Consider the following 10662-nt stretch of genomic DNA (forward strand, 5'->3'; position numbering starts at 1 on the left):
CAGAGATGTTGGGAAGTAAGGGTGGGGAATGGGGCTTGGAAGTTGCAGGGGTAATCTCGAAAGTTGCGGCAGAAATCCCGGGGGGGCCGTCCACTAGTATGCGGGGCCCTGTAGTGGCTGTCCTTGATGAATGGAGGCCACCAAGAGAGTTCAGAGAACTCTCACAGACACCCCAAGGCTGTTGTGGAGATATTGGCCGCCGTTTTAGTGGGAAAACAGTGGCCACAGCTGTGGGCTGGCTGTTGCTCCTTTTTTTCTTTTTTAACTGAAGTGTAGTTTACTTTCTTTTCTTTTTTTAAAAATTTATTTATTTTCTTTTTGACCGCGTTGGGTCGTCGCTGCGGTGCGCGGGCTTCCCATTGCGGTGGCTTCTCTTGTTGTGTCTCGCAGGCTCTAGAGCGCAGGCTCAGTAGTTGTGGTGCACGGGCTTAGTTGCTCCGCGGCATGTGGGATCTTCCTAGACCAGGGCTCATACCCGTTTGCCATGCATTGGCAGGCGAATTCTTGACCACTGCGCCACCAGGGAACCCCAGTGTAATTAATTTTCAATGTGTTAGTTTCTGGTGTACAGCAAAGTGATTCATTTATACATATATATATCCTTTTTCATATTCTTATCCATTATAGTTTATTACAAGATATTGAATGTATTTCCCTGTGCTATACTGTAGGACCTTGTTGTTTATCTGATACATAGTAGTTTGTATCTGCTAATCCCAAACTCCTAATTTACCCCTCCCCCCCTTCTCCTTTGGTAACCATAAGTTTGTTTTCTGTGTCTGTGAGTCTGTTTCTGTTTTATAAATAAGTTCATTTGTATCATATTTTAGATTCCACATATAAGTGATATCATATGATATTTGTTTTTCTTTGTCTGACTTACCTCACTTAGTATGATAGTCTCTAGGTCCACCTATGTTGCTGCAAAAGGCATTATTTCATTTATGGCTGAGTAATATTCCATTTTGTGTGTGTGTATATATATATAATATAAAACATCTTTTTATCCGTTCATCTGTCAGTGGACATTTAGGTTGCTTCCATGTCTTGACTGTCATAAATAGTGCTGCTGTGAACATTAGGTACATGTGTTGTTTTGAATTATAGTTTTGTCTGTTTATATGCCCAGGAGTGGGCTCATATGGTAACTCTATTTTTAGTTTTTTAAGGAATCTCCATACTGTTTTCCATAGTGGCTGCACCAATTTACATTCCCACCAACAGTGCAGGAGGGTTCCCTTCTCTCCACACCCTCACCAGCATTTACTGTTTGTAAACTTTTTGATGATGGCCATACTGACCAGTGTGAGGTGATACCTCGTAGTTTTCATTTGCATTTCTCTAATAATTAGCAATGTTGAGAATCATTTCATGTGCTTATTGGCCACCTGTATGTCTTCTTTGAAGAAATGTCTATTTAGGTCTTCTGCCCATTTTTTGATTGGGTTGTTTTTTTGTTACTGGGTTGTGTGAGCTGTTTGTATATTTTGGAACTTAAGCTCTTGTCGGTCACATCATTTGCAAATATTTTCTCCCAGTTCATAGGTTGTCTTTTTGTATTGTTTATGGTTTCCTTTGCTGTACAAAAGCTTGTAAGTTTGATAAGGTCCCATTTGTTTGTTTTTGCTTTTATTTCTATTGCCTTGGGAGACTGACCTAAGAAAACATTGCTACAATTTATGTCAGAGAATGTTTTCCCTATGTTCTCTTATTGGAGTTTTATGGTGTGCTGTCTTATATTTAAGTCTTTAAGCCATTTTGAGTTTATTTTTGTGTATGGTGTGAGGGAGTGTTCTAATTTCACTGATTTACATGCGGATGTCCAGCTTTCCAAGCACCACTTGCTGAAGGGATTTTCTTTTCCCCATTGTATATTCTTGCCTCCTTTGTTGAAGATTAATTGACTGTAGGTGTGTGGGTTTATTTCTGGGCTCTCTATTCTGTCCCATTGATCCATATGTCTTTTTTGTGCCAATACCACACTGTTTTGGTTACTGTAGCTTTATGGTGTTGTCTGAATTCTGGGAGGGTTATACATCCAACTTTGTTCTTTTTACTCGGGATGGCTTGGCAATTCAGGGTCTTTGTGGTTCCATATAAATTTTAGAATTATTTGCCATAGTTTTGTGAAAAATGTCATGGGTGATTTGATAGGGATTGCATTAAATCTGTAGATTGCTTTGGGTGTTATTGACCATTGCTTTGTATATTAAGAAAGACCACAGAGACTTAGCTAACAGCTGAGGCAAAGATTAACTTGAATGCTGATCCTTGTTCCCCTGAAAGTGAGGCATGTGAATGAATGAGATGTACTGTTTTCTATTACTGTTGTTTGTTTAAACTGAATTAGCTATTTAGAAACTGAAAAAAATCCCTGAAAATGGCCAAGATGGGACTCCTTTGACATTCTAAAACTGGTTTTTGAATATGTCCTTAGAGGAAGTACCTGGGCTTCCTCAGGAACTTTAATCCCTGAGAGTTAAAAAAAAAAAAAAAAAAAAAGAGGCCTTTTAAACTCTAGCAGGAAAACTGTGAGATCTCTGTGTCTATGTAGATACATGTATGTCTATATGTACCTTATAAATATAAGATGTCTCTGCCTCCAAATGGCATTGCCAAGATTGGTTTGTGGATGAGCTCTGTTTAATTGGCTTAAAAGAAACTAAGTGCTTATATAAATTCTCAGAAATATAAAATAATTCTCAAAAATATAAAATTCTCCGAAATATAAAAGAAACAGTCCTGAATGAATTTCAGGTTCACGTGATATGGGAGATATTCAGTACTGAATTGACATCGGGTATTGAAGCTACTTAAGCTTGTTGGTTTGATTTAATATAGACATGTCTTCAGAGTCATCAGTGTTAAGTATAACACTTCTGTTGGACCTAGGTTTACTAGAGGTCAAATAAGACCTTGTTATATTTGTTGCAAATTTTTCAGCAAGGAAAATAACTTGATATGATGAAATTTTAAGTAAATGTAAATGACATAGGAACTTTTAGGCAAACTCTATAGGCATAATTATGTTTTGGGAATATCTATCAGGTTTTGGTAACTTGAAACTAAACTAAGTTAAATGAAGAAAATTGACTATCTGGGTCATTTCAAATAGGATAAAATATTGGAACATTAATTGCTGGGTGGGTCTAAGTTTACCTAGCTTTGCCTTCTTAGGAGAGGAAGACTAAAAAGCATCAGTTTTCCAATCAGAAAGTGCTGGTATGACAAGCAGTTCACAATTATTTGCTTCTTGGTTTTTGCCAGAGATTAAGGTTTTTAAAGGTTAAGATTACAATCAGTCATAATTCTAATTACTGTGACCAAGTTTCTTTATCGATTACATTGTAATCAGGTGTTTAACCATGACTTTTTAAGTCTTTTATCATTTATAGACATTTATAGACACTTATTATTGTACGCTGATACTTTTGCAAAAGTACTTCATCTTCAAGAAGATTCATAGGAAGGACCTTATGACAAATACAGTCCTCTGATAAATTTTAGATTATACTGCTGAACTGGGTGAGAAATTAAAGAATCCTAATGGAATACCTGATGGCTTCATAAAAAGTTAACAGAAAGATTGGTTATTGATTGAATTTTTATGGTTTCTGTCTGGAATATTACTGGCTTTGGTCTCTATTTTCCAGATATAGGGAAGCCCTTCCCCTCAAGTTAGTTATGACTTACAGCAATTTGTTAAACTATACCTGTGGGTAGAATTGAACATTTTTCTTTTCTGTCTGGCTGGCTCTCCAGAAATTGGAGACTCTTGGGTTCTAAGCAGCTTTATCAGGTGAATGGGAAAGACTGTCTCCTGGCAAGCAGGAATCTCAACATTTTGGGGACCGCTAGAAGAGAGAAATCCACTGAGGCAGAGACTGACGGCAGGCCTTTGACATGGCTTTCCTGGCCTTAAGAGGCATTTTGGGAATTCAGTCTGAGACTTCTTCCGAGGAGTTCCACCACAGACAGTTTGGAAGAGCCTATGTGGTCAATTGACCAAACTCATTTTACAAACAAATTAGTCTCTATTTGGCTGTGTTTGGTGGAGTTGAGGGTAATTTTAGAGAGAAAAAATATTATGTTTCAGTGGATATTAAATTCTAGTTCTGCTAATTGAGGTCTGTATTTATGAAAGTTATTGTGTTAGCCATACTTAGGCCCTGATGTTCAGGATGGAAAGAAAATTATCTAGTGAAGTTGTCACAGAGTATAACTACTCATGATGTATCACTGTAAGTCTGCTGCTAAAAGCACATATACAATGTTTGTGTAACAAGTTTTGTATAAGTGATAAAATGTATAGCCTATAAAATGTTTCCCCATTAACATACCTCTGAGCTTTTTCACAATATCTGATCAGTTTTCCCCCAACATGGATAACTAGGCAAACATAAAAGAGGCCTAGCACCAAGGGACGTGATCTGGACCCAGGGCAGGCAGCATTCCCCCTTTGAGGGATATATACTTTGGTCTATCAAAAGATTTACAATCAGAAGGGAAAATGATGGAAAAATCTTCACATATGGAGGTATGGGGAGGTCATTCTGGTTTATACATGATTTAACTTAAACTTTACTGACCAAAGTGGCCTGTTTTGTGGCCTGTCAAATATGCATTTACATCTGCTCTGGCCATTGTGGAGGGGAATGCATTCAAAAGTCAAAGTGGAATAGCGGTGATTCTGACATCCAAGGTAAAACTAGGTGGCCATTTTAGAGGTTATTTTGGACACGCTCCTGTATTACTGAAAACTTGAGTTTTCTGAACTGTATTGCAGAAGAGGACAAAAACCACAGGCAGATGTGGTATCATCTCAGAATGTGGGTACTGCTTGTATTTTGCTTAATGGTCATGATCTCCCTTGTGCTGTGCCTGTTAGACATCTTACATTTCATCCCTAGTCTGAGCAGAAGAAATCTATTTGAGGACCGAGCAGCAACACTGGCCTCACTGTGAAATGAGTCTGTTTGCTGGGTCTATAGTGAGATGCCGTTGTCGTCCTCGACTTCCACGAAAAATTGACCTGGTTACTGTGACCATGTGGGGCTACTGACCATGGGGGAGAAAGACTCTCACCACCTTCTTTGTCCCACATGCCAACATATCAGAAGGACCCCCATCGGTAAACATTACTGTACAACTGACTGCCCACAAGCCCCCCGGTCTATGCTGTGTGGAATAGAATAGGCTGGCTTTTGGACACACAAGTCCAACAAGTGGGGTTAATTTTTTTTGTTTGGAAAGACCTAATGGGTCCACACCTAATGGCGTGTGACATAACATGGGGTGGTAGCCCTGTACTGTGACTGCTGACTGCTGGCTGGGCCAACAGACTGTTTCTTTTAGAGCCAGGGCCTCCCCGCTGCCACCATGGAGGTGGCTTTGCGTTTGTGAAAACCCAGAGTGGCCTTACCTTCATTATAAACTGGACAGGATGCTGTCATCACTGACTCCCTCTCCATTGACCCAGTAAGTGCTTGGCTCCAGAATTTGCCCACATGCTGGCAAACGACTGTTCCTAACCTACTAGTTATCTTTCAGTTGATACTCTTTAGCTGCTCATGTCTGTATTGTACTTGTGGTATCTGTTTGCAGTGCCCCTCTACATACCTGACCCCAGGGATATCTCAGAAGAGGGGTGGACCAAGATTGTAAGGCTCATGCAGGGTATGTAGGCGTGGAGTGTACGATCAGGCCACCCAAGATGGCTGTTCTCTTGCTCCTTGTACATCCTCTGCTGACCAGTGTCTGCTTCACCTACACCCTACTCACATGACTGACCTTCCTACATAGTTGCCCCTGCCCTAGCTAGCGACTGTTACAGCCTTTAGATCAGAACATCTTCACTGTGATAGCTTATAAGAGAGGTGGTGAGGGGCACGTCCCTCTGCTAATCTCAACTACCTGGTAACCAATGAGCCAACCTGATGTCAATTCCCCCTATAACTGGTAACCTCCCCCTCCCCCCGGGGAGCAAAGACTGCTGCCATGTCCTGCCCACTGTCCACTACACACAGTGGGGGGTCACATCAGGAGTTTGCTTCAGACATGTAAGATTCCCTAGCAATTAAACCATTGATGACTCTGTTGCCAACTCAGGGCTCTTTCTTTGTTCTTGAAGCTGAGCAAGCACAGGGCTTGTAGGCCTGTGGGGTACAGCCCAACATGGCACCATGGGAAATGGGCTAGTTACTTCTTGACTCAACAAGGAAGGCATAACATTCCCACGCCTGCCTCTGTGCTGGGCTTGGGAGGCTCAGAGTAAATAAAATGGAGTATATTCTTTCTTGAAGGTCCCCTGGGATTATGAAGAAATCAGGGAGGATTTTCAAAAATCAGCCTACTGACATTACACCAAGTAAACACTGATTATTAATTCCATCCATAGAACAATCTCTGAGACCAGAGACCTATTCAGTAAGAATTCTGGGGGAGGAAATGGAATCAATGACAACTTTAGAGGCTATTTCAAGAAATTTAAGTCTTTGATGAAAAGGGACAATTAAAGCGAAAAAACACTAGCATTTTTGTCACCGTTGAATGCCCAGTTGTTTGGAATCATAAAGCATGGAGAAAACCTACTTTAAGTAAAATTTGCAAAGTTCACCTTCTTCGTGGGAACACTTTAAAAGGCCTAGCAGCACCCATGTTGGCCATATCCTCCTTCAGGCCTAAAAGATGCCCCCCTTGTGAACTCCTGCCAATCATCTCAATCACCAATGGGTCCTCCCTAGTCTGAGCTGTAATTTGATATGTCAGGAGTGTGAAGAACAATTAACCACCTGAGTATTGCATACCTTCAGAAGTGCCTTGAGATGAAATGTATGCAAATGAGAGCGTCTATTATTGGTCTGATAACCATTCTTTAATTCCAACTTGAAAGAGGAGAGATTTCCAGACATTGTGATACATTTGATCCAACAATATATTTAAACTAACTTTATATCACTTGGGTGGTAATTTATCTTCTCTGCCTGGAGCAGAAAGAGGTTTCAGTGCAGTAATAATGAATTTGTCGTTTCTCCCAAGTTGGTTTCTTTCAATTGGAGCACAAACATTCAAAACTGTGTAGTCTTTTTAACATGGAGTTGCTCTGGGCATGGAGCCGTTCAAAAGATCCTGAGATGAAGGTTGCCACTTTCCCCCACCAACTGTTGTGGGGAGAAGAAGTCACAGTTCATGAGAATGGAAGCCTTTTCTTGATGTCAGTGATATGCAGTGAGAAATAGATTAATAAGAGAGGAGAAAGGGGATGGGAAACCAGTGGGTGACCTAATGGGACATGATGGGGGAAGCTAAAGAGAAGGAGCCAGAAAGCCACATCTGTACTTTCAGAAGATGGAGTCGTCCTTGTTAAAGCTACCATCTAGGTGCTTTCCATTCCTCCTCACATCCCCCTGGATATCTCTGCTTTTCCCATATTTGCTTTCAACCACGCTGCCTCCCAGAAACTAAGCATCTGCCAAAGCCTGACAAGAAGAGGCAAGAGAGTCACGGACCTGGTGGGATAATGCTTGTTTCATTCGAATAAGGAGGAAAATGTGTTAATAAACACCTGTGACATTTAGTGACGTGCCTTCGTTTTGAACACATCATTGCTCGATATTGAATCCATCCATTTTGGTAATAAACAGCAGGACCACGGAACTCTCGCTTTCACCCGTTAATAAATAAATAATAGGGACTTATTTTGCGCGCTGAGAAAGAGGAAGGATTGCAACTCCCCTGCATGCCTTTGCATCTTGTGAACCCTATTCAGCCGCATGGCCTCCCATTCGTCTCTCTGGAAATCCAATTTCCCTCTTGCAGGTTCGTCTGCCAGTTTTCTAATTTTCGCATCAAACTGCATATTACTCATTGTCAGGCTGGTTGTTCTTGAAGAGTCGTTAGAGACTTAAACCCTTTACCAGTATTTTCAGTCCAGCCACAGACAGTTGCCAGGCATCACATTTTCCAGAAAAGGTCAAAATTTCAAGCCTGAATTTCTAGGCCCAGGTCAGGGCCAATGAGAATAATACTTTTTGAAAGATAAATCCAAATTCTTTAATACAGCAAAATGGTCCATCCCAGCATCCCTAGAAATGTGTGATTCATTTCTCCATCCCCAGTACTTTGCACACAATAGACCAATAAATCATTGATAAGAAAATGAATAAACGGTTAAATGAATGGTATATTTTTATATATGCACACACATTTTTGCAAGATTACTTATATATGTTACACATGTAACAAATCAAACTTTATTGCCTCTAGTATAAATTTGTATTTAACACATGTATACTAACCAAAAATATTTCTCTATTTTAAAAGGATCACTAATTATGCTTTAAATTGTAGCCTTAATTAACATAATTAATTTTAATTTGTATGAATTTGATCCTTAACAATTCACCAGGCTCAGATCCTCCCCAGATCTGCGGCTTCCAAGTCTGTATGTTAGGTTCCAAGGTCCTTGTTCATCCCCACATTTCCAAATTCTCAGAGTGATAAAGGGACTGACATACATTTTCTCTTTAGGACTGGGGTCCATCATGGAAAGAGATCTTTTGGGCTCATTTCAGTCAGAGAGTAAAGAGTTTGGGCTAGAAATCCATCTCCCTGGGGGTCAGTCACATACCTCATTGTCTCCAAATGTGTGGCATGGCCACAAAATTCAGAGAAGGTGTAGGCAGGGAGGCGGAGTCAAGATGGCAGTGTGGGAAGACTCGGAGTTAGCATCTCCCCACAACTAGGGCGCCTGCTGGCCGCTGGTGGGGGACTCTGATGCGCAAGGAGACGGGAGGAACCCCAAAGTGAACCGGTAGGATGTAGGGGGATTGAGGGGGGAGGAGAAGTGGAGGCCAGACAGGATCAGTGCACCTGAGGCTGGGGAGATCAGGAGAGGCAGGTGGGAGGGACTCTACAGGAAGAGCAGGAGAGGAGCAGAGGGCGGATCACCTGGCACACTCGGGCTGGGGAGCCTGCTGAGCTCCCAAGCCGGTACCCGCCCTCCAAAGCCCCATCCAGGCCATGTGGGTCCTGGGAGCATAGGAGGGATGCCAGGGAGATCAGGAGAGACAGGCGGGAGGAGCCATTCAGGAGGAGCAGGAGAGGAATGGAGGGTGATTGCCCCACCCACTCAGGCACAGGGAGCCTGCTGAGCTCCTAGGAGCCAATCCCCTGCCCTCCAAAACCCCCTCCAGGCTGTGTACATCCTTGGGGGCATAGGAGGGAGGCCGGGGAGATCAGGGGAGGCAGATGGGAGGGGCCCTCCCAGACCAGAGGAGCAGGAGAGGAGAGGAGGGTGTTTGTCCCACCCACTCAAGCCCAGGAGGCCTGCTGGGCTCCCAGGTGAGGTCCCCTGCCCTCTGAGACCAGGGGTGGGGGGCACACCTGGGCCCCTTCTGTTCCTTGAGCCTCAACCCCACCCCCCACAGCCCCCAGGGCCTTTTCCAGCCCTGTGGGTCCTGAGCATTGGCTCTGCCCACTGCCCAGACCTCACCCTTGCTTAGGTCCCGCTCTCCATAACCAAGGCCTTTCCCCCCCAGTTTTCTTTTTTTTTCTTTTCCCGCCTCCTCTCTTATTTTTACTATTGTGGTACTCATGTACCTTCTGGTTGTTGATTCATCTATATTTTTATTTTTATATTGTTCCTAACATATCTGTTAGTTTCCTAGTCTAATTTTACCTTTTATTTTGGTATTGTTCTCTCTTTTTTTTTTTTTTGCCACCCCAGGTGGCTTGCGGGATCTTGGTTCACGACCAGGGGGTCGGGCTGAAGCTCTGCGGTGGGAGCTGTGAGTCCGAACCACTGGACTAACAGAGAACCTCAGACCCCAGGGAATATTCATTGGAGTGAGGTCTCACAGAGTTCCACATCTCAGCACCAAGAACCAGCTCTACTCAAAGCCTACAAACTCCATTGTTGGAAGCCTCAGGCCAAACAACCAGTAGGACTGGAACAAAATCTCACTCATTAAAAAAAAAAAATGAGACAGCAAAAAAATATATCACAGAAGAAGGAGCAAGGTAAAAACCTATAAGACCAAATAAATGAAGAGGAAATAGGCAATCTACCTGAAAAAGAATTCAGAGTAATGATAGTAAAGATGATCCAGAATCTCTGAAATAGAATGGAGGCACAGATTGAGAAAATACAAGAAATGTTTCACAAAGATCTAGAAGAACTAAAGAACAAACAGATATGAAAAACACAATAACTGAAATGAAAAATACACTAGACAGAATCAATAACAATAAATGAGGCAGAAGAACGAATAAGTGAGCTGGAAGACAAAATGATGGAAATAAGTGCTGAGGAGCAGAATAAAGAAAAAAGAATAAAAAGAATTGTAGACAATCTCAGAGACCTCTGGGACAACACTAAATGCACCAACATTCGAATTATAGGGGTCCTGGAAGAAGAAGAGAACAAGAAAGGTTCTGAGAAAATATTTGAAGAGATTATAGTTGAATACTTCCCTAACATGGGAAAGGAAATAGTCAATCAAGTCCAAGAAGCACAGAGAGTCCCATACAGGATAAATCCAAGGGGAAACATGCCAAGATACATATTAATCAAACTATCAAAAATTAAGTACAAAGAAAACATATTAAAAGCAGCAAGGGAAAAACAAAAAGTAACATACAAAGGAATCCCCATAAGGTTAT

This window comes from Monodon monoceros, unplaced genomic scaffold (assembly GCF_005190385.1).
Source record: "Monodon monoceros isolate NGI ecotype Baffin Bay Population unplaced genomic scaffold, NGI_Narwhal_1 Super_Scaffold_5, whole genome shotgun sequence".
Taxonomy (NCBI): Eukaryota; Metazoa; Chordata; class Mammalia; order Artiodactyla; family Monodontidae; genus Monodon; species Monodon monoceros.